General features: G+C 43.6%; 2 protein-coding genes across 2 annotated transcripts in view; one reads left to right on the top strand and one right to left on the bottom strand.

Annotated features, from left to right (window-relative positions):
- Positions 1 to 19,457, bottom strand: part of LOC138663598 (zinc finger protein 665-like) — a 66,198-nt gene extending 46,741 nt beyond the window's left edge. The window contains exon 1 of the mRNA XM_069749860.1: positions 19,411 to 19,457. The gene's annotated coding sequence lies outside the window, so the exon portion shown is untranslated. The remainder of the gene's footprint in view (positions 1 to 19,410) is intronic.
- Positions 19,458 to 19,513: 56 nt separating this feature from the next.
- LOC138663601 (oocyte zinc finger protein XlCOF22-like) overlaps positions 19,514 to 21,411 on the top strand; it is a 30,118-nt gene continuing 28,220 nt past the window's right edge. The window contains exon 1 of the mRNA XM_069749864.1: positions 19,514 to 19,583. The gene's annotated coding sequence lies outside the window, so the exon portion shown is untranslated. The remainder of the gene's footprint in view (positions 19,584 to 21,411) is intronic.

Genomic DNA, 21,411 nt, shown 5'->3' with positions numbered 1-21,411 from the left:
AAAAGTATAATGTTACAGGGTATATACACTAGATTCCTTGATAGGCCGTTCATCCAGGGAACTAGTCTGATTGCCGTATGTGGAGTCGTGAAGGAATTTTTTTCCCCAAGGTGCAACTCTTTGCCACATGGTTGTTTTTTGCCTTCCTCTGGATCAACATGTTAGGGCATGTTAGGTTAGGCTATGGGTTGAACTAGATGGACTTATAGTCTTCCTTCAACCTTAATAACTATGTAACTATGTAACTGCCAGAGCCCTGCAAAATGACCTCCAGCAGGCCACAAATGTGCATGTGTCTGCACAAACGATTAGAAGCCGACTCCATGAGGATGGTCTGAGTGCCCGACGCCCAGAGATGGGGGTTGTGCTCACAGCTTAACACTGTGCAGGATTGGCATTTGCCACAGAACACCAGGATTGGCAAATTCGACACTGGCGCCCTGTGTTCTTCACAGATGAAAGCAGGTTCAGACTGAGCACATGTGACAGACATGACAGAGTCTGGAGACGCCGTGAAGAGTGATCTGCTGCCAAAAACATCCTTCAGCATGACCGGTTTGGCAGTGGGTCAGTAATGGTGTGGGGTGCAATTTCTTTGGAGGGCCGCACAGCCCTCCATGTGGTCGCCAGAGGTAGCTTGACTGCCATTAGGTACTAGATGAGATCCTCAGACCACTTGTGAGACCATATGCTGGTGCAGTTGGCCCTGGGTTCCTCTTAATGCAGGACAATGCCAGACCTCATGTGGCTGGAGTGTGTCAGCAGTTCCTGCAAGATGAAAGCATTGAATCTATGGACTGGCCCGCCTGTTCCCCAGACCTGAATCCGATTGTACACATCTGGGACATCATGTCTTGCAACATCCACCAACGTTGCGTTGCACCACAGACTGTCCAGGAGTTGGCAGATGCTTTAGTCCAGGTCTCGGAGGAGATCCCTCAGGAGACCATCCGCCGCCTCATCAGGAGCATGCCAAGGCATTGTAGGGAGATCATACAGGCACGTGGAGGCCACACACACTTCTGAGCATAATTTCCTTGTCTTGAGGCATTTCCACTGAAGTTGGATCAGCCTGTAACTTCATTTTCCACTTTGATTTTAAGCATCATTCCAACTCGAGACTGCCGTGGGATATTAGTTGCGATTTATGTTGATCATTTTAAAGGGAACCTGTCACCTGCATTTGGCAGGACAGGTTTGTGGTCATATGGGCGGGGTTTTTAGGTGTTTGATTCACCCTTTCCTTACCCACTGGCTGCATGCTGGCCGCAATATTGGGTTGAAGTTCATGCTGTGTCCTCCGTAGTACACCCCTGCGCAAGGCAAGATTGCCTTGCGCAGGGGTGTACTACGGAGGACACAGCATGAACTTCAACCCAATATTGCGGCCGGCAAGCAGCCAGCGGGTAAGGAAAGGGTGAATCAAACACCCGAAAACCCCACTCATATGACCACAAACCTGTCCCGCCAAATTTAGGTGACAGGTTCCCTTTAAGGTTTTATTGTTCTCAACACATTCCACTATGTAATGAATAAAGATTTAGAACTGGAATATTTCATTCAGTGACATCTAGGATGTAGGATTTTAGTGTTCCCTTTATTTTTTTGAGCAGTGTATACGTCTATACTATGTGTAGATGTTTATTTTATCTATTCTATTCTAACCTGTCAGTGTGATTCTACATTACACTGCACTGAATTGCCGGCTTTTCTATAGGACACCAATGCTTATTTCTCACAAGTCACACTGACGGTCCTTGTGATGTGAGTTTTTCTCGCACCCATAGACTTTCATTGGCGAGTCTCGGCCGATATATGATGCAAATCACAGCATGCTGCGATTTCTCTCGTACGTATAATACGGCCGAGAAAACAACGGATGATGAGAGATGCCCCATAGATTAACATTGGTCCGAGTGCTATGTGATTTTTTCTCGCATAGCACTCATCCCTATTCCACTCTAGTGTGACTCCGGCCTAATACATGTTTCCTTGATTCTCGTCTTTCATAGTTGGGTCATTTGTATCTATCAGCAGAAAAGGAACAAAACCATTGTGATTTTTATAAGGAGGCAACACAACCCCCCCTAAATCTAACATTTTATAACAGCCCCACAATCTGTGACTCTTCAGGGTAAATCGCTCTCTCCCCATTGGATTAGAGCTGATACTATGAAGCTAAAGTGACTAAACAGACTTTCTGTCACCTCCATAAAGGGGCACTTTTCCATGTTTGTCAGAACTGTCCGAGGATTATTAGAGGTGATCGTTTCCTCCAATTAGAAGGGACACCTGTGGATATTGGGGTCTCTACATGCTACAGTTCTGATTTATTCGGTAAAGTGCTGGAATCACTTTCCCCCAAAGGGTTAAATGCAGTCTGTAACTTCAATGTCTCTCTATGAAGCTTCTTCTCTGAACTTTCTTCCTGTTTTCTGCCGTATTTCTATTACTCTCCGGAATCAGGAATGTATTAAGTCCTATAGAAACTGCGGAGAAAGAATCATTTCTAAATCTGCGTTTCCAGGGAATTGGCTGCGATATCCCCTGTGCAATATATTTCTAGTGTTAAAGGGAACCTGTCACCAGCTTTGGCCGATACGAGTTACGGCCACCGCCTTTCAGGGATTATACACAGAATTCTATAATGCTGTAGATAAGCCCTCAATCCAACCTGCAAGAGAAGAAAAATAGCTGGTGACAGGTTTGCTTTAATAAGTAATAATCCTGTCACTCTATGGACATGTGATGGTTGTTTGTTTCTTTCCTTAATTTCTTGTTTCATTTATTATCTTTATGTCACGTACAGTGGGTACGGAAGGTATTCAGACCCCTTGAAATTTTTCACTCTATTTCATTGCAGCCATTTGGTAAATTCTAAAATTTTTATTTTTTTTCTCATTAACCCCTTTCTGCCATTAGACGTACTATTGCGTCCATGTGGGGTGGGCTTTACTTCCCAAGGACGCAATAGTACGTCATATGCGATCGGCAGCGCTCACGGGGGGAGCGCCGCCGATCGCGGCTGGGTGTCAGCTGTTTATCGCAGCTGACATCCGGCACTATGTGCCAGGAGCGGTCACGGACCGCCCCCGGCACATTAACCCCCGGCACACCGCGATCAAAGATGATCGCGATGTGCCGGCGGTACAGGGAAGCACCGCGCAGGGAGGGGGCTCCCTGCGGGCTTCCCTGAGACCCCCGGAGCAACGCGATGTGATCGCGTTGCTGCGAGGGTCTCACCTCCCTCCCTGCTCCCTCCAGCCCCGGATCCAAGATGGCCGCGGATCCGGGTCCTGCAGGGAGGGAGGTGGCTTCACAGAGCCTGCTCAGAGCAGGCACTGTGAAGGCTGCAGCGCTGCATGTCAGATCAGTGATCTGACAGAGTGCTGTGCAAACTGTCAGATCACTGATCTGTGATGTCCCCCCCTGGGACAAAGTAAAAAAGTAAAAAAAAAAAATTTCAAATGTGTAAAAAAAAATAAAAAAAAATATTCCAAAATAATGAAAAAAAAAAATAAAAATATTATTCCCATAAATACATTTCTTTATCTAAATAAAAAAAACAAAACAATAAAAGTACACATATTTAGTATCGCCGCGTCCGTAACGGCCCGACCTATAAAACTGGCCCACTAGTTAACCCCTCAGTAAACACCGTAAGAAAAAAAAAAAAAAAACGAGGCAAAAAACAACGCTTTATTATCATACCGCCGAACAAAAAGTGGAATAACACGCGATCAAAAAGACAGATATAACTAACCATTGTACCGCTGAAAACGTCATCTTGTCCCGCAAAAAACGAGCCGCCATACAGCATCATCAGCAAAAAAATAAAAAAGTTATAGTCCTGAGAATAAAGCGATGCAAAAATAATTATTTTTTCTATAAAATAGTTTTTATCGTATAAAAGCGCCAAAACATAAAAAAATTATATAAATGAGGTGTCGCTGTAATCGTACTGACCCGAAGAATAAAACTGCTTCATCAATTTTACCAAACGCGGAACGGTATAAACGCCTCCCCCAAAAGAAATTCATGAATAGCTGGTTTTTGGTCATTCTGCCTCACAAAAATCGGAATAAAAAGCGATCAAAAAATGTCATGTGCCCGAAAATGTTACCAATAAAAACATCAACTCGTCCCGCAAAAAACAAGACCTCACATGACTCTGTGGACCAAAATATAGAAAAATTATAGCTCTCAAAATGTGGTAACGCAAAAAATATTTTTTGCAATAAAAAGCGTCTTTCAGTGTACGACGGCTGCCAATCATAAAAATCCGCTAAAAAACCCGCTATAAAAGTAAATCAAACCCCCCTTCATCACCCCCTTAGTTAGGGAAAAATTAAAAAAATGTATTTATTTCCATTTTCCCATTAGGGCTAGGGTTAGAGTTAGGGCTAGGGTTAGGGCTAGGGTTAGGGCTAGGGTTAGGGCTAGGGTTAGGGCTAGGGTTAGGGCTAAGGTTAGGGTTAGGGCTAGGGTTAGGGCTAGGGTTAGGGCTAGGGTTAGGGCTAGGGTTAGGGTTAGGGCTAGGGTTAGGGCTAGGGTTAGGATTAGGGCTAGGGTTAGGGCTAGGGCTACAGTTTGGGTTGGGGCTAAAGTTACAGTTAGGGTTTAGATTACATTTACGGTTGGGAATAGGGTTGGGATTAGGGTTAGGGGTGTGTCAGGGTTAGAGGTGTGGTTAGGGTTACTGTTGGGATTAGGGTTAGGGATGTGTTTGGATTAGGGTTTCAGTTATAATTGGGGGGTTTCCACTGTTTAGGCACATCAGGGGCTCTCCAAACGCGACATGGCGTCCGATCTCAATTCCAGCCAATTCTGCGTTGAAAAAGTAAAACAGTGCTTCTTCCCTTCCGAGCTCTCCCGTGTGCCCAAACAGGGGTTTACCCCAACATATGGGGTATCAGCGTACTCAGGACAAATAGGACAACAACTTTTGGGGTCCAATTTCTCCTGCTACCCTTGGGAAAATACAAAACTCAGGGCTAAAACATATTTTTTGTGGGAAAAAAAAAGATTTTTTATTTTCACGGCTCTGCGTTATAAACTGTAGTGAAACACTTGGGGGTTCAAAGTTCTCACAACACATCTAGAATAGTTCCCTGGGGGGTCTAGTTTCCAATATGGGGTCACTTGTGGGGGGTTTCTACTGTTTAGGTACATTAGGGGTTCTGCAAACGCAATGTGACGTCTGCAGACCATTCCATCTAAGTCTGCATTCCAAATGGCGCTCCTTCCCTTCCGAGCTCTGCCATGCGCTCAAACGTTGGTTTCCCCCAACATACGGGGTATCAGCGTACTCAGGACAAATTGGACAACAACTTTTGGGGTCGAATTTCTCCTCTTACCCTCGGGAAAATACAAAACTGGGGGCTAAAAAATAATTTTGGGGGGAAAGATTTTTTTTTTTAATTTTCACGGCTCTGCGTTACAAACTGTAGTGAAACACTTGGGGGTTCAAAGCTATCACAACACATCTAGATGAGTTCCTTAGGGGGTCTAGTTTCCAAAATGGTGTCACTTGTGGGAGGTTTCTACTGTTTAGGTACATTAGGGGCTCTGCAAATGCAATGTGACACCTGCAGACCATTCCATCTAAGTCCTCATTCCAAATGGAGCTCCTTCCCTTCCGAGCCCTCCCATGCGCCCAAACAGTAGTTCCCCCCCACATATGGGGTATCAGCCCACTCAGGACAAATTGGACAACAAATTGTGGGGTCGAATTTCTCCTGTTACCCTCGGGAAAATACAAAACTGGGGGCTAAAAAATAATTTTTGTGGGAAAAAATTTTTGTTTTATTTTTACGGCTCTCCATTATAAACTTCTGTGAAGCCCTTGGTGGGTCAAAGCGCTCAGCACACATCTAGATAAGTTCCTAAGGGGGTCTACTTTCCAAAATGGTGTCACTTGTGGGGGGTTTCTACTGTTTAGGTACATTAGGGGCTCTGCAAACGCAATGTGACACCTGCAGACCATTCCATCTAAGTCTGCATTCAAATGGCACTCCTTCCCTTCTGAGCCCTCCCATGTGCCCAAACAGTGGTTCCCCCCACATATGGTGTATCATCGCACTCAGGACAAATTGGGCAACAAATTTTGGGGTCCAATTTCTCCTGTTACCCTCAGGAAAATACAAAACTGGGGGCTAAAAAAATAATTTTTGTGGGAAAAAAATTTTGTTTTATTTTTACGGCTCTGCATTATAAACTTCTGTGAAGCACTTGGTGGGTCAAAGTGCTCACCACACCTCTAGATAAGTTCCTTAGGGGGTCTACTTTCCAAAATGGTGTCACTTGTGGGGGGTTTCAATGTTTAGGCACATCAGTGGCTCTTCAAACGCAACATGACGTCCCATCTCAAGTCCTGTCACTTTTGCATTGAAAAGTCAAACGGCGCTCCTTCCCTTCCGAGCTCTCCCATCCGCCCAAACAGTGGTTTACCCCCACCTATGGGCTATCAGCGTACTCAGGACAAATTGTACAACAACTTTTGGGGTCCAATTTCTTCTCTTACCCTTGGGAAAATAAAAAATTGGGGGCGAAAAGATAATTTTTGTGAAAAAATATGATTTTTTATTTTTACGGTTCTACATTATAAACTTCTGTGAAGCACTTGTTGGGTCAAAGTGCTCACCACACCTCTAGATAAGTTCCTTAGGGGGTCTACTTTCCAAAATGGTGTCACTTGTGGGGGGTTTCAATGTTTAGCCACATCAGGGGCTCTCCAAACGAAACATGGCGTCCCATCTCAATTCCAGTCAATTTTGCATTGAAAAGTCAAATGGCACTCCTTCGCTTCCGAGCTCTGCCATGCGCCCAAACAGTGGTTTACCCCCACATGTGGGGTATTGGCATACTCAGGACAAATTGTACAACAATGTTTGGGGTCCATTTTCTCCTGTTACCCTTGGTAAAATAAAACAAATTGGAGCTGAATTCAATTTTTTGTGAAAAAAAGTTAAATGTTCATTTTTATTTAAACATTCAAAAAATTCCTGTGAAGCACCAGAAGGGTTAATAAACTTCTTGAATATGGTTTTGAGCACCTTGAGGGGTGTAGTTTTTAGAATGGTGTCACACTTGGGTATTTTCTATCATATAGACCCCTCAAAATGACTTCAAATGAGATGTGGTCCCTAAAATAAAATGGTGTTGTAGAAATGAGAAATTGCTGGTCAACTTTTAACCCTTATAACTCCCTAACAAAAAAAAATTTTGGTTCCAAAATTGTGCTGATGTAAAGTAGACATGTGGGAAATGTTACTTATTAAGTATTTTGTGTGACATATCTCTGTGATTTAATTGCATAAAAATTCAAAGTTGGAAAATTGCGAAATTTTCATAATTTTCGCCAAATTTCCGTTTTTTTCACAAATAAACGCAGGTACTATCAAATAATTTTTACCATTGTCATGAAGTACAATGTGTCACGAGAAAACAATGTCAGAATCACCAGGATCCATTGAAGCGTTCCAGAGTTATAACCTCATAAAGGGACAGTGGTCAGAATTGTAAAAATTGGCCCGGTCATTAACGTGCAAACCACCCTTGGGGGTAAAGGGGTTAATGTACACTCTGCACCCCATCTTGACTGAACAAAAAAAAGAAATGTTGACATTTTTGCAAATGTATTAAAAAAAGAAAACCCGAATATCACATGGTCATAAGTATTAAGACCCTTTTCTCAGGCACTCATATTTATGTTACATGCTGTCCATTTCCTTGTGATCCTCCTTGAGATGTTTCTACTACTTCATTGGAGTCCAGCTGTGTTTAATTAAACTGATAGGACTTGATTTGGAAAGTCACACACCTGTCTATATAAGACAACACAGCTCACAGTGCATGTCAGACCAATGAGAATCATGAGGTCAAAGGAACTGGCCCAGGAGCTCAGAGACAGAATTGTAGCAAGGCACAGATCTCACCAAGGTTACAAAAGAATTTCTGCAGTACTCAAGGTTCCTAAGAGAGCAGTGGCCTCCATAAATGGAAGAAGTGTGAGATCACCAGAAGTCTTCCTAGACCTGGCTGTCCAAACAAACTGAGCAATCATGGTAGAAGAGCTTTGGTGAGAGAGAGAGAGATAAACAAGAACCCAAAGATCACTGTGGCTGAGCTCCACAGATGCAGTAGGTAGATGGGAGAACGTTCCGCAAAGTCAACTATCACTGCAGCCCTCCATCAGTCAGGCCTTTATGACAGAGTGGCCCGATAGAAGCCTCTCCTCAGTGCAAGACATATGAAAGACCCGCATAGAGTTTGCTAAAAACACATGAAGGACTCCCAGACTATGAGAAATAAGATTCTCTGGTCTGATGAGACGAAGATAGAACTTTTTGGTGATAATTTTAAGCGGCGTGTGTGGAGAAAATCAGGCACTGCTCATCACCTGCCCAATACAATCTCAACAGTGAAACATGGTGGTGGCAGAATCATGCTATGGAAGTGTTTTTCAGCTGCAGGGACAGGATGATTGCTTGCTATAGAAAGAAACATGAATGCGGCCATGTACAGAGATATCCTGGATGAAAACCTCTTCCAGAGTGCTCTGGACCTCAGAATTGGCCGAAGGTTCATCTTCCAACAAGACAATGACCCTAAGCACACAGCTAAAATAACAAAGGAGTGGCTTTAGAACAACTCTGTGACCATTATTGACTGGTTCATCCAGAGCCCTGACCTAAATTGAGCATCTCTGGAGAGACCCAAAAATGGCTGTCCATCAACGTTCACCATCCAACCTGACGGAACTGGAGAGGATCTGCAAGGAAGAATGGCAGAGGATCCCCAAATACAGGTGTGAAAAACTTGTTTCATCATTCCCAAGAAGACTCATGGCTGTACTAGAGCAAAAGGGTTCTTCTACGCAATACTGAGCAAAGGGTCTGAATACTTATGACTATGTAATATTTCAGTTTTTCTTTTTTAATACATTTGCAAAAATTTCTACATTTCTGTTTTTTTAAGTCAAGCTGGAGTGAAGAGTGTACATTAATGAGAAAAAAATGAACTTTTTTTTAATTTACCAAATGGTTGCAATGAAACAAAGAGTGACAAATTTAAAGGGGTCTGAATACTTGAGGTGGCACCATAATAACATTCCGGCAGCAGGAACGCTGTCTGGGTGTTACGTTTGACACCAATCTCTCCTTCACCTCCCATATACAATCTCTTGCCTGCTCGTGCCGCTTACACCTAAAGAACATCTCTAGAATCCGCTCTTTTCTCACCATGGAAACAACAAAAACCCTCACCGTTGCCCTGATCCACTCCTGCCTGGACTACTGTAACGCTCTATTAATTGGCCTCCCCCTCACTCGACTTTCCCCTCTCCAGTCTATCCTTAATGCTTCAGCCAGGGTCATCTACCTGGCTAAGCGGTATTCAGATGCAGCTGCTCTTCGCCAGTCGTTGCACTGGCTGCCCATTCATTATAGGATCCAATTCATTGGAAAGCTGTGACCACCAATCAAAAAATATTGTACAAAAAAGCAGGGTATGATTAATTAGTTAAAAATTAACTTTTAATATATTCATTTAAATAGTGTACCATAAAGTAGTAATAATAAAAATACATATAGGACTCACAATATATCACATTCAAAAGGAATGCCAATTAAACCACGATACCACAGACCTCAATCTCTTGAGGGTCTTGTTACAAAATCCCTTGACAAATGAAGAGAATTGTACAATTTCACACCAAATACCTTTCAGCGAATAAAAAAACACAAAAAATATACATTCCCCATATAGACATCCAATGCTCAGTAGAATGCAATGATACCCTTCAATGGTTTCTGAATGGTGTGAAAAAAAGAATAGGTTCTTTTAGGGTCCAATTCAAAATACTTGTTCTCACCCATACAGCTCTTCACTGTGCAGCACCCCCTTACATCTCCTCCCTCTTTTCTGTCTATCGGCCTAACCGACCGCTGCGCTCTGCAAATGACTTCCGACTAACCTCTGCATTAATCCTCCCACTCCCAACTTCAAGACTTCTCCCACGCTGCACCAATCCTCTGGAATGCTCTACCCAAAGAAATTAGGACCATCCACAACTTGCATAGTTTTAGCCACGCCCTCAAAACATATTTGTTCAGAGCGGCCTATCACGTTCCCTAATAAAAGTCATTTTATGTGTGTGTCATTTTTAAGTGTGCGTGTGTAGCCCATTCACTATCTCCATCTATACCCCACTCCCTCAAGATGGCTGGACCATCATTGCAAATACATCATTGTAAAAAAGTTCCTGTACTTTGTATCTCCCCCACCTCATTGTAGATTGTAAGCTCTCACGTGAAGGGTTGTCTTATTTTGCTTTAATTATTGTATTGGTAACATTGTTACTTATGACTGTTGTGTTTGAAACTGTTCAACTCTAAAGCGCTGTGGAATATGTTGGCGCTATATAAAGATTATTATTATTATTATTAATACTTTCTGTACCCACTGTATGTGTACGGGTTCTGACATTTGGTATATTCTTGTCATTTGACAATCACTATAAAAGGGACACCCAAGGAATATGATGCATGCTTAAAAAATGTGTCTGACCTGGAAAAAAATCACAAAAGGTGCGTTTTCACACTTTAACTCCCTTTCCATGATGTCTCCATGAAACACTGCTTGTGCCGACAGCAGATGGATCTCATATCGCAGTTCTGACAAGATCTTCTCCTGGATTGTTTAATAGGACATAGAGGTGGAACCGGTCCAGAAAGCAGAAGATCCAACGAGTATTTGCCACATATTCCTGCAAATTCCCTGAAGTGTTATCAATTGTATCCACTAGTGATGAGCGAGGACTAAAATGCTTGAGTGCTCGTTATTCAAACAAGCAGGTCGGATGCTCAGACTCGAGTACCGACTATAATGGAAGTCAATAAAAAAGCATTTTAACTGAAAACCCTAACAGGAGGGTGCATGGGGGGGGGGGGGGGGGCAGAAAAATCTCTGAAATGGATGAAATCAGTGCTCAAATGGAATGGGAACAGCATGGTGAAGATGCCTGGATGCATATCAGACTCGAAGGTCACTAATGGGTACTAAATAAATAAATAATTTTTAAAAAATGACGCCGGGTCCCTTCACATTTTTGATAACTATACTACACAGCTGACATCAACCCTCGAAAATATTACCTTGATTGCCCATGCACCCGGAAAGACCAAGGCAAAATGCCAGAATTGGTGGATCTAATGTGATGCGCCAATTTTGGGGCTGCTATGGGCTGGTAGTTTTAGGCTGGGAAGGGAACAATATCCATCGACCTTAAAGGGAACCTGTCACCTGAATTTGGCAGGACTGGTTTTGGGTCATATGGGCGGAGTTTTCGGGTGTTTGATTCACCCTTTCCTTACCTGCTGGCTGCATGCTGGCCGCAATATTGGATTGAAGTTCATTCTCTGTCCCCCGTAGTACACGCCTGCGCAAGGCAATCTTGCCTTGCGCAGGCATGTACTACGGAAGACAGAGATTGAACTTCAATCCAATATTTCGGCCAGCATGTAGCCAGCGGGTAAGGAAAGGGTGAATCAAACACCTGAAAACTCCGCCCATATGACCCAAAACTGGTCCCGCCAAATTCAGGTGACAGGTTCCCTTTAATATCAGCCCCAGCTACCTGCTTCACCTTGGCTGGTTATCAAAAATTGCAGGGACCCCACGTCAGTTTTTTTTAGTTAGTTATTTAATAGGTTTAAGAAGTTAACCCCTTCTCGACATGTGCTATATATCTACTGCTGCGCTCCCACAAAGTGAAGTTTATATTCGGCGCTGCTATTTCTGGTCACCGCGCTGCAACATGGAGTAACTAGGTTAAGATGGGATAGCAGGCCATCCCTGCATGTTTACCCGAGAGTTTGTAAGCCACCCCCCTCCCGCATCGGCAATGTGTGAATAAAGGGATTTTAATAAAATTAGTTTTTACCCTGTTGACACAACACACTTTTATAATCTCCACACATCTTACACATAACACCACATTATAAATTCACACACTAGTAAAACCAAAAGAATTATAATCATTACTATAAAACTATGCCTCTAGATAAAAAATTCCTTGAGGGGTGTAGTTTACAAAATGGGGTCACTTATGTGCTGACGTAAAGTAGACATGTGGGAAATGTTATTTATTAACTATTTTGTGTGATATATCTCTCCTATTTAAGGGCACAAGAATTCAAAGTACGAAAATTGCAAAGTTTTCAAACTTTTTGACACATTTCCAATTTTTTCCACAAATAAACATCATATTGAAGACATTTTAGGACTACCATGAAGTACAATATGACATGAAGAAAACAATGTCATAATCACCAGGATCCATTGAAGCATCCAGAGTTATTACCTCATAAAGTGACAGTGGTCAGAAATGAAAAAATTGGCCTGGTCAGGAAGGTGAAAACAGGCTTCGGGGTGAAGGGGTTAAATACACCCTATAGCGCCACATGAAAGACACTAAAGGATACAACTTTATAATACTTAGGGGGCTGACAATAATCTAAGCGCTCCCTGCTATAACAACTCTCCCTGAGCTGCTTCCTGAGGACAGTGTGCCGAGCGTCACATCAATGGGTCTTCTTTAAACCAGATAACGTGATGTGGCCGGACAGTCACAGTAATACCAGTAGCCAACATGACTACAGCATCACCATGTATGGCGGGCAATCCCCGCATGTTTATTGGCTGGGAACTCGAGCACGGCGCTCCATCACCTGCGATACTCCAGTAACAAGCTTGTCCGAGCCCCCGATGCCGGATCGAGTAGTGGAGAGCGGCTCACTCATCACTGGTATCTACATTATTGTGCTGGAGCCAGGAGAGGAGTCATCGCATTGTGGGAGAACTTCTCTGGGCTTCTGTCCTCTCATCCTGCAGGTGTCTTAATGCAGCAAATGTTGACTTGGGAACCAGCAAAGCCGCATTCTGTCCACAGTTGTTATGCAGTAGCGTAGCTACTGGGGGGAGAGGGGGCGGTCGCTCCGGGCCTCGCGCTCTGAGGGGGTCCACCAGGAGCTACAATACTGTAACTGTATTGGTATGCGCAGCGTGCCCTGCGCAGTGCAGGAAGAATCGATCTCCCAGCTCTGCCGCCCGGCCGCTATGGGGCCTTTGAGCAAGCGGGGGGACCCGGTGCCAGCAGTGGACCCCCTCCCATCATCACAAGTTCAGCTGTATCGGCTAGATGCCGATACAGCTGACAACACTGATGAGAGGAGCGTTACGCTCCCTCTCCCATCATCCCCCTCTCAGCATTTGACATCACCGACGACGACACTGACGGGGTCGCGATTACGTCATTACCTAGTGCCCGCTGTCTGGAAAAGCGCGGGCACTCAGAACAGTGGAGGAACCAGGAAGAAAGGTGAGTATTGGATTTATTTTTTATGGGGCTGAATTATGCTATAGAGGCTGCCTATGGGGGTGCATTATATGAAGGGCTGCATTAAACTATAGAGGCTGCCTATGGGGGTGCATTATATGAAGGGCTGCATTATGCTATAGACGCTGCCTATGGGGTGCATTATATTAAGGGCTGCATTATACTATAGAGGCTGCCTACGGGGGTGCATTATAGTAAAGGGAACCTGTCACCAGGTTTGGCCGATAAGAGATACGGCCATCACCTTTCAGGGCTGATATACAGCATTCTATAATGCTGAACCTGCCCCCAACCCAACCTGTCAGAGAAGAAAAATAACTTTTATTATACACACCTGTAGGGCGGTCTGGTCAGAGGGGCCTCGTTCTTCTTGGTCCAGCTCCTCCCATCTTATGATTGCCGTCCTCCTGCTTGTTTCATGTGAATTACGGGTCACTGCCTCGTCCACACAGTCTCCTCGGCATCACGCTCCTGCATAGGTGTACTTCTCTGCCCTGTGGAGGGTAGAGCAAAGTACTGCAGTGTGCAGGTGCCAGGGATCTTTGACCTTTCAAGACACCTGTTCGCGGTGCCAAAAAGTCTGTGTGGATGACGCAGAGATGCGTCAGCCACATGAAGCAAGCAGGAGGGCGGCATCACAAGAAGATGGGAGGTGTCGGACCAAAGCCTGCGACACCCCTTGGACCGAACTGCCCCAATGGTGAGTACAATAAAAGATCTTTTTCTTATCTTACAGGTCAGGTTGGGTGCAGATATACAGCATTATAGAGTCTGAATACCAATCAGACAAACAATACAAAGGGTTAATAGTTCCCAACCCCTGTGCCCATCCGGAAATAAATATAATTCGTCCCATGCAAAGAGTATATAAACCTATAAATTAATTTTGCACAACAATAAACAATATTACCAATGGTGAACGGTACCAAATGAAACAAGACACCACAGACCAGAGGATAATTATATCCAAAAGTTCTAACTCATACCACCAGTGGCTAATTAGTGCCTAATGCCATAAACAGACATAATAACCTTAAGGACGCCACACACGGGTTAGTAAAAAGATGGCATAGTATTAATACATATAATCTAATAATGATTACCTCTAGTCCGATGGTGCCACGGCCCTTACACGAGTTTCGGCTGCGTGTGCCTTCTTCCGGGGAAGTCTGCGTGTGCCTTCCGGAAGAAGGCACACACAGCTGAAACACGCGTAGAGGCCGTGGCACCATCGGACCAGAGGTAACCGTTATTAGATTATAGGTATTAATACTATGCCATCTTTTTAATAACCTGTGTGTGGCGTCCTTAAGGTTATTATGTCTGTTTATGGCATTAGGCACTAATTAGCCACTGGGTGTATCTATATTATGGCGGTATGAGTTAAAATTTTTGGATATAACTCTCCTCTGATCTGTGGTGTCTTGTTTCATTTGGTACCGTTCACCATTGGTAATATTGTTTATGATTTTAAGTGTTATTATTAATAAAGTTTATTCTTTTTTATTACCTAGTTCTGTTGTGCAAAAATTATTTATAGGTTTATATACTCTTTGCATGGGACGAATTATATTTATTTCCGGATGGGCACAGGGGTTGGGAATTATTAACCCTGTGTATTGTTTGTCTGATTGGTATTCAGTATTTGTTGCAAAATTTATTTATAGCATTATATAGTCTGCCTATGGGGGGTGCATTATAGAATGCTGTATATCAGCCATGGAAAATGATGGCCGTAACTAATATAGGCCAAAACTGGTGACAGGTTCTCTTTAAGGGCTGCATTATACTATAGAGGCTGTTTATTGGGTGTTAATTATATTAGGGGCTGCATTATGCTATAGAGTCTGCCTAGGGAGGTGCATTTTATTAACCCCTTACCGGCATCGGACGTACTATACCGTCCGATGCCGGCTCCCCTGCTTTGATGCAGGGCTCCGCGGTGAGCCCGCACCAAAGCCGGGACATGTCAGCTGTTTTGAACAGCTGACATGTGCCCGTAATAGGCGCGGGCAGAATCGCGATCTGCCCGCACCTATTAACTAGTTAAATGCCGCTGTCAAACGCAGACAGCGGCATTTAACTACCGCTTCCGGAAATGATGTCATCGCCGACCCCCGTCACATGATCGGGGGTCGGCGATGCTTGTGAATGGTAACCATAGAGGTCCTTGAGACCTCTATGGTTACTGATTGCCTGTCGCTGTGAGCGCCACCCTGTGGTCGGCGCTCACAGCACACGTGCAATTCTGCTACATAGCAGCGATCAGCAGATCGCTGCTATGTAGCAGAGCCGATCGTGCTATGCCTGCTTCTAGCCTCTCATGGAGGCTATTGAAGCATGGCAAAAGTTAAAAAAAAAAGTTTAAAAAAAATGTGAAAAAAATAAAAAAAACATAAAAGTTTAAATCACCCCCCTTTCGCCCCAATCAAAATAAATCAATAAAAAAAATATCAAATCTACGCATATTTGGTATCGCCGCGCTCAGAATCGCCCGATCTATCAATTAAAAAAAAGTATTAACCTGATCGCTAAACAGCGTAGCGGGAAAAAAATTAGAAACGCCAGAATTACGTTTTTTTGGTCGCCGCGACATTGCATTAAAATGCAATAACGGGCGATCAAAAGAACGTATCTGCACCGAAATGCTATCATTAAAAACGTCATTTCGGCACGCAAAAAATAAGCCCTCAACCGACCCCAGATGATGAAAAATGGAGACGCTACGAGTATCGGAAAATGGCGCAATTTTTTTTTTTTTAGCAAAGTTTGGAATTTTTTTTCACCACTTAGATAAAAAATAACCTAGTCATGTTTGGTGTCTATGAACTCGTAATGACCTGGAGAATCATAATGGCAGGTCATTTTTAGCATTTAGTGAACCTAGCAAAAAAGCCAAACAAAAAACCAATGTGGGATTGCACTTTTTTTGCAATTTCACCGCACTTGGAATTTTTTTCCCGTTTTCTCGTACACGACATGCTAAAACCAATGATGTCGTTCAAAAGTACAACTCGTCCCGCAAAAAATAAGCCCTCACATGGCCAAATTGACAGAAAAATAAAAAAGTTATGGCTCTGGGAAGGAGGGGAGCGAAAAATGAACACGGAAAAACGAAAAATCCCCCGGTCATGAAGGGGTTAAGGGCTGCAGTATACCGTAGAGGCTGCCTATGGGGGGCTGCATTATACTACATGGAGGCCTATGGAGAGTGCATTATACTATATTGAGGACTATATTGAGAATTGTCTGGTGCATTATTCTTCGTGAAGGCTATCTAGGGGCCACCATACAGTACGGAGATTACAGTGTTGGAGCTATCAAACAGTTTGGGGGATACTAAGGGGTCAGTATATATACAGTGAGGGGGCATTATACTGCGTATAAGAGCATCATGCTGTATATAGGGGAGCTGTACAGGGGGTAGACTCGGGACATTATAAAATGTAAAGTGGGCACTTATTTTTATAGGGTAACTCAGGTTAGTGACTGTCAAAGGGGCACACAGGGCAATATTACTTTCTAGGGGGCACAATGTGGGCACTGATTTCTACGGCACTTGCACCTGGCATTGCTGTATTCCAGAGGGGTGCTTTAGAACTCAGAGGTCACAGAGAACCACACAATAGGAGCAGTAATAGGGACACATATGGCAGCAGCGGCTCAGTATTGGGATATCAGGTGCAGTAATAGGATCACATACGGCAGCATCGGCTCAGTATCGGGGTATCAGCAGGATGAGGAAGTTGTGCAGGTTGAGAATAGATGGTGATGGGGCTGGAATATGAGTGAAATGTGTCTTTGTTGTATTCTCTGCAGACGAGTCCTGGCTGGAAGAAGTAGCCATGTCAGTCTGGGCCAGATGGAAAAGACGTGAAAAGTGAACGATCCCATCAGAAAGAACGTCAGCGGTAAGTCACCATCTTAGTTATTACATAGTTATTATTAAGGTTGAAGGAAGACTTTAAGTCTATCTAGTTCAACCCATAGCCTAACCTAACATGCCCTAACATGTTGATCCAGAGGAAGGCAAAAAAAACCCATGTGGCAAAGAGTAAGCTCCACATTGGGGAAAAAATTCCTTCCCGACTCCACATACGGCAATCAGACTAGTTCCCTGGATCAACGCCCTAACAAGGAATCTAGTGTATATACCCTGTAACATTATACTTTTCCAGAAAGGTATCCAGTCCCCTCTTAAATTTAAGTAACGAATCACTCATTACAACATCATACGGCAGAGAGTTCCATAGTCTCACTGCTCTTACAGTAAAGAATCCGCGTCTGTTATTATGCTTAAACCTTCTTTCCTCCAGACGTAGAGGATGCCCCCTTGTCCCTGTCTCAGGTCTATGATTAAAAAGATCATCAGAAAGGTCTTTGTACTGTCCCCTCATATATTTATACATTAATATAAGATCACCCCTTAGTCTTCGTTTTTCCAAACTAAATAGCCCCAAGTGTAATAACCTATCTTGGTATTGTAGACCCCCCAGTCCTCTAATAACCTTGGTCACTCTTCTCTGCACCCGCTCCAGTTCAGCTATGTCTTTCTTATACACCGGAGACCAGAACTGTGCACAGTAGTCTAAATGTGGTCGAACAAGTGACTTGTATAGAGGTAGAATTATGTTCTCCTCATGAGCATCTATGCCTCTTTTAATGCATCCCATTATTTTATTTGCCTTTGTAGCAGCTGCCTGACACTGGCCACTGAATATGAGTTTGTCATCCACCCATACACCCAGGTCTTTTTCATTGACGGTTTTTCCCAGAGTTTTAGAATTAAGCACATAGTTATACATCTTATTACTTCTACCCAAGTGTATGACCTTACATTTATCCCCATTAAAGCTCATTTGCCATTTATCAGCCCAAGCTTCTAGTTTACATAAATCCTCCTGTAATATAAAATTGTCCTCCTCTGTATTGATTACCCTGCAGAGTTTAGTGTCATCTGCAAATATTGAAATTCTACTCTGAATGCCCCCTACAAGGTCATTAATAAATAGGTTCAAAAGAAGAGGGCCCAATACTGACCCCTGTGGTACCCCACTGCTAACCGCTACCCAGTCCGAGTGTGCTCCATTAATAACCACCCTTTGTTTCCTATCCCTGAGCCAGCTCTCAACCCACTTACACATATTTTCCCCTATCCCTATTATTCTCATTTTATGTATCAACCTTTTGTGTGGCACCGCATCAAAAGCTTTTGAAAAGTCCATATACACTACATCCACTGGGTTCCCTTGGTCCAATCCGAAACTTACCTCTTCATAGAAACTGATCAAATTAGTCTGACATGAACGGCCCCTAGTAAACCTGTGCTGATACTGGGTCATGAGGTTATTCCTCTTCAGATACTCCAGTATAGCGTCCCTTAGAATGCCCTCCAGGATGTTACCCACAGTAGAGGTTAAGCTTACTGGCCTATAATTTCCAAGTTCAGTTTTTGTCCCCTTTTTGAATATTGGCACCACATTTGCTATACGCCAGTCCTGTGGTACAGACCCTGTTATTATGGAGTCTCTAAAGATTAAAAATAATGGTCTATCGATGACTGTACTTAATTCCTGCAGTACTCGAGGGTGTATCCCATCCGGGCCCGGAGATTTGTCAATTTTAGTGATTTTTAGACGCCGCCGTACTTTTTGCTGGGTTAAGCAGGTGACACTATAACTGTGCTGTGATCTCTTATATGTTCTGTAGGGCTGGTATCTACCACTGACCATATGGCGATAATATCCATGTTGGTCATTATATAGATTATGTTCAGTAACAGGGCGGTCATCTGCTGAGGTTCTCCTCCACTATTAGGGTGCATCACCCAGCTGTAATCACGGTTACCTGGTTAGGGGCCCACTCAGAAGCTTTGCCCCCCCCGAACCAAAACCCTAGCTTCGCCTATGTGTTACATCACTGTTCACACCACACAGAGACCCCAAAACTGCCTCAGTGCTGAAGGGGTTAATGTCCCCCGCATCCAGTAATGGGGAATCTCCAGCACCTACCTCCACCCGCAGCCGCACTCCACTTATATGGCTTTTCTGTGCACAGGACCTGTGATGAGGTCACAGGAGGGGAGGAGTCAGGGGTCACATGATCAGGGCCCTCAGTGTATGCAGGACTCTGCTGTGCTGACAAGTATTCAGCCCGTCTGCTGGTGCTGCTCCTTTAAGAACAGGTAACGTTGCAAAAAATAGAACAATTCCCCCCATTATTGCTTGGTTTATTGGTCGGCCTCGCAGTGTTGGGATCAGTCGGTGTTAGATTATAGTGATCGCCATCTTGGCCATTCCACAATATTATAGGATATTGCAGAGCATCATATGATCTATGTGTTTCTGTAATATGCTGAACATGTTCTCTTCGTCGCTGAATAATTATATCTCGGCTTAGAAAGTCCCGTCCAACCATTACAATAGTTACTTCATTAACACTGGGGGAAGTAAATCTCCTTTTGTGCCAACCGGTGTCTTGTCTGCTCTTATTACACCCTGATATTCCGCACTTGGCATTCTTTATAAGGCTTTTTTATAAAGGTTTACTAACTGATTGTGTTGATGGAAAAATCTTTGCAAATTCAAAACAAAATCTTTTTGTCCCAGGTATAACTTCACAACGTCGATCAGCTTGTATCTGTTCATCTCCCAAACAGTAAATTTGTAAAAATGTTAGTTCTTGATTTGCTACAGGAACCATCAGACCTATTTTGTGATATATTTGTCCCTTGACTTTAAGGGTATGTGCACACGATGGGGATTTGCTGCGGATCTGCAGCAGATGTTTCCACGCAGATCCGCACTGAGATGTACAGTACAATGTTAGTGAAGGGGGAAAAAAAAAAGATGTGCAGATGGTGCGGAAAAATCAGTGCGGAATTGCTGCTGATTTCAAAGAATTGCATGTCCCTTCTTTTGTGCAGCGTTTCTGCACCCCTCCATGTTAAAAATCTGCAGAGGCAAAAACTGCAGAAAATCCGCACAAAATCCTGATCAGAGATGTAATAGGTGAATCTATATATATAAAGCAGGGAATGTGTGACTGCCTCACAGTCAGACTGTTCGAGTTGTCCACTGCAACCAGTCACAGCTCAGCTTTCACTTTACCTCAGCAGCTTCAATGCTGAAAGCTGCACTCTTGTTGCTATAGATATCTATAACGATCTTAATATGTGTCAATTCTCATAAATGACGCCCCAGTTGCTTCCACCTTAGCAACTATATGGTTGCTGTCCCTTTACGTGTGACTCTTTGGATGCTGTCCCTCTAAATTCTTAGGACCTTTTGGGCAACAACTATCGCTTTGCCTTCAACACACAAACATTTGCTCCTTTATTTCTATAGAGCCTAAATTCTTGGTTCCAAATCTTGTGAAGGGTGAAATTTTCGCAGTATTTTTGGTCTGATGATAAAGACGGGTAGTGCAAAATGTGACTCAAACCGGGTGAAAAATGTGGTTTTGTATTCCACGGGCTACCACACACAAATGATCTGCTTTATATAGAGTAGGGGAAATAATAAATGTACAAAATTCTTTCACTTTCCAGAAAACCTACTCTCATCATGCTGACATACATTCTAACAGTTTTGGCTCCATTACTCCTCACTCTCCTTCACTATCCCCAAACCCCAGCACCCTCTAACCAAGTAATAATCTCTCCTAATAACACACAAAACAAGCCGCCCACTCTCCTTCTCCCACCTGCTCTGTCTCTCTCTGCTTCTCCTCACTGCTGCCCGACATATCTCCCAATCCTGGACCCCCACAGCTCATACCTCCCATTACTACCCCCTCCTATCGCTCCCAACCCAATATAAACACCTGATATCTTGCCCACCTCAAATCCGTGCCCATGACGCCCACCCCCCTGACCCTGTCTCTGGATCACTATGGAAGCTCCATCTGCAATAAACTCCACGTGATTCATGACCTCTTTACCTCTCGTAATCTTTTCTTTATGGGCATCACCGAAACATGGCTGACATCCTCTGACACAGCCTCCCCTGCTG

The sequence above is a fragment of the Ranitomeya imitator genome, chromosome 2 (assembly GCF_032444005.1).
Source record: "Ranitomeya imitator isolate aRanImi1 chromosome 2, aRanImi1.pri, whole genome shotgun sequence".
Taxonomy (NCBI): domain Eukaryota; kingdom Metazoa; phylum Chordata; class Amphibia; order Anura; family Dendrobatidae; genus Ranitomeya; species Ranitomeya imitator.
Note: the sequence above shows the minus strand (reverse complement) of the source record. Positions and strands in the feature narration are given on the sequence as shown.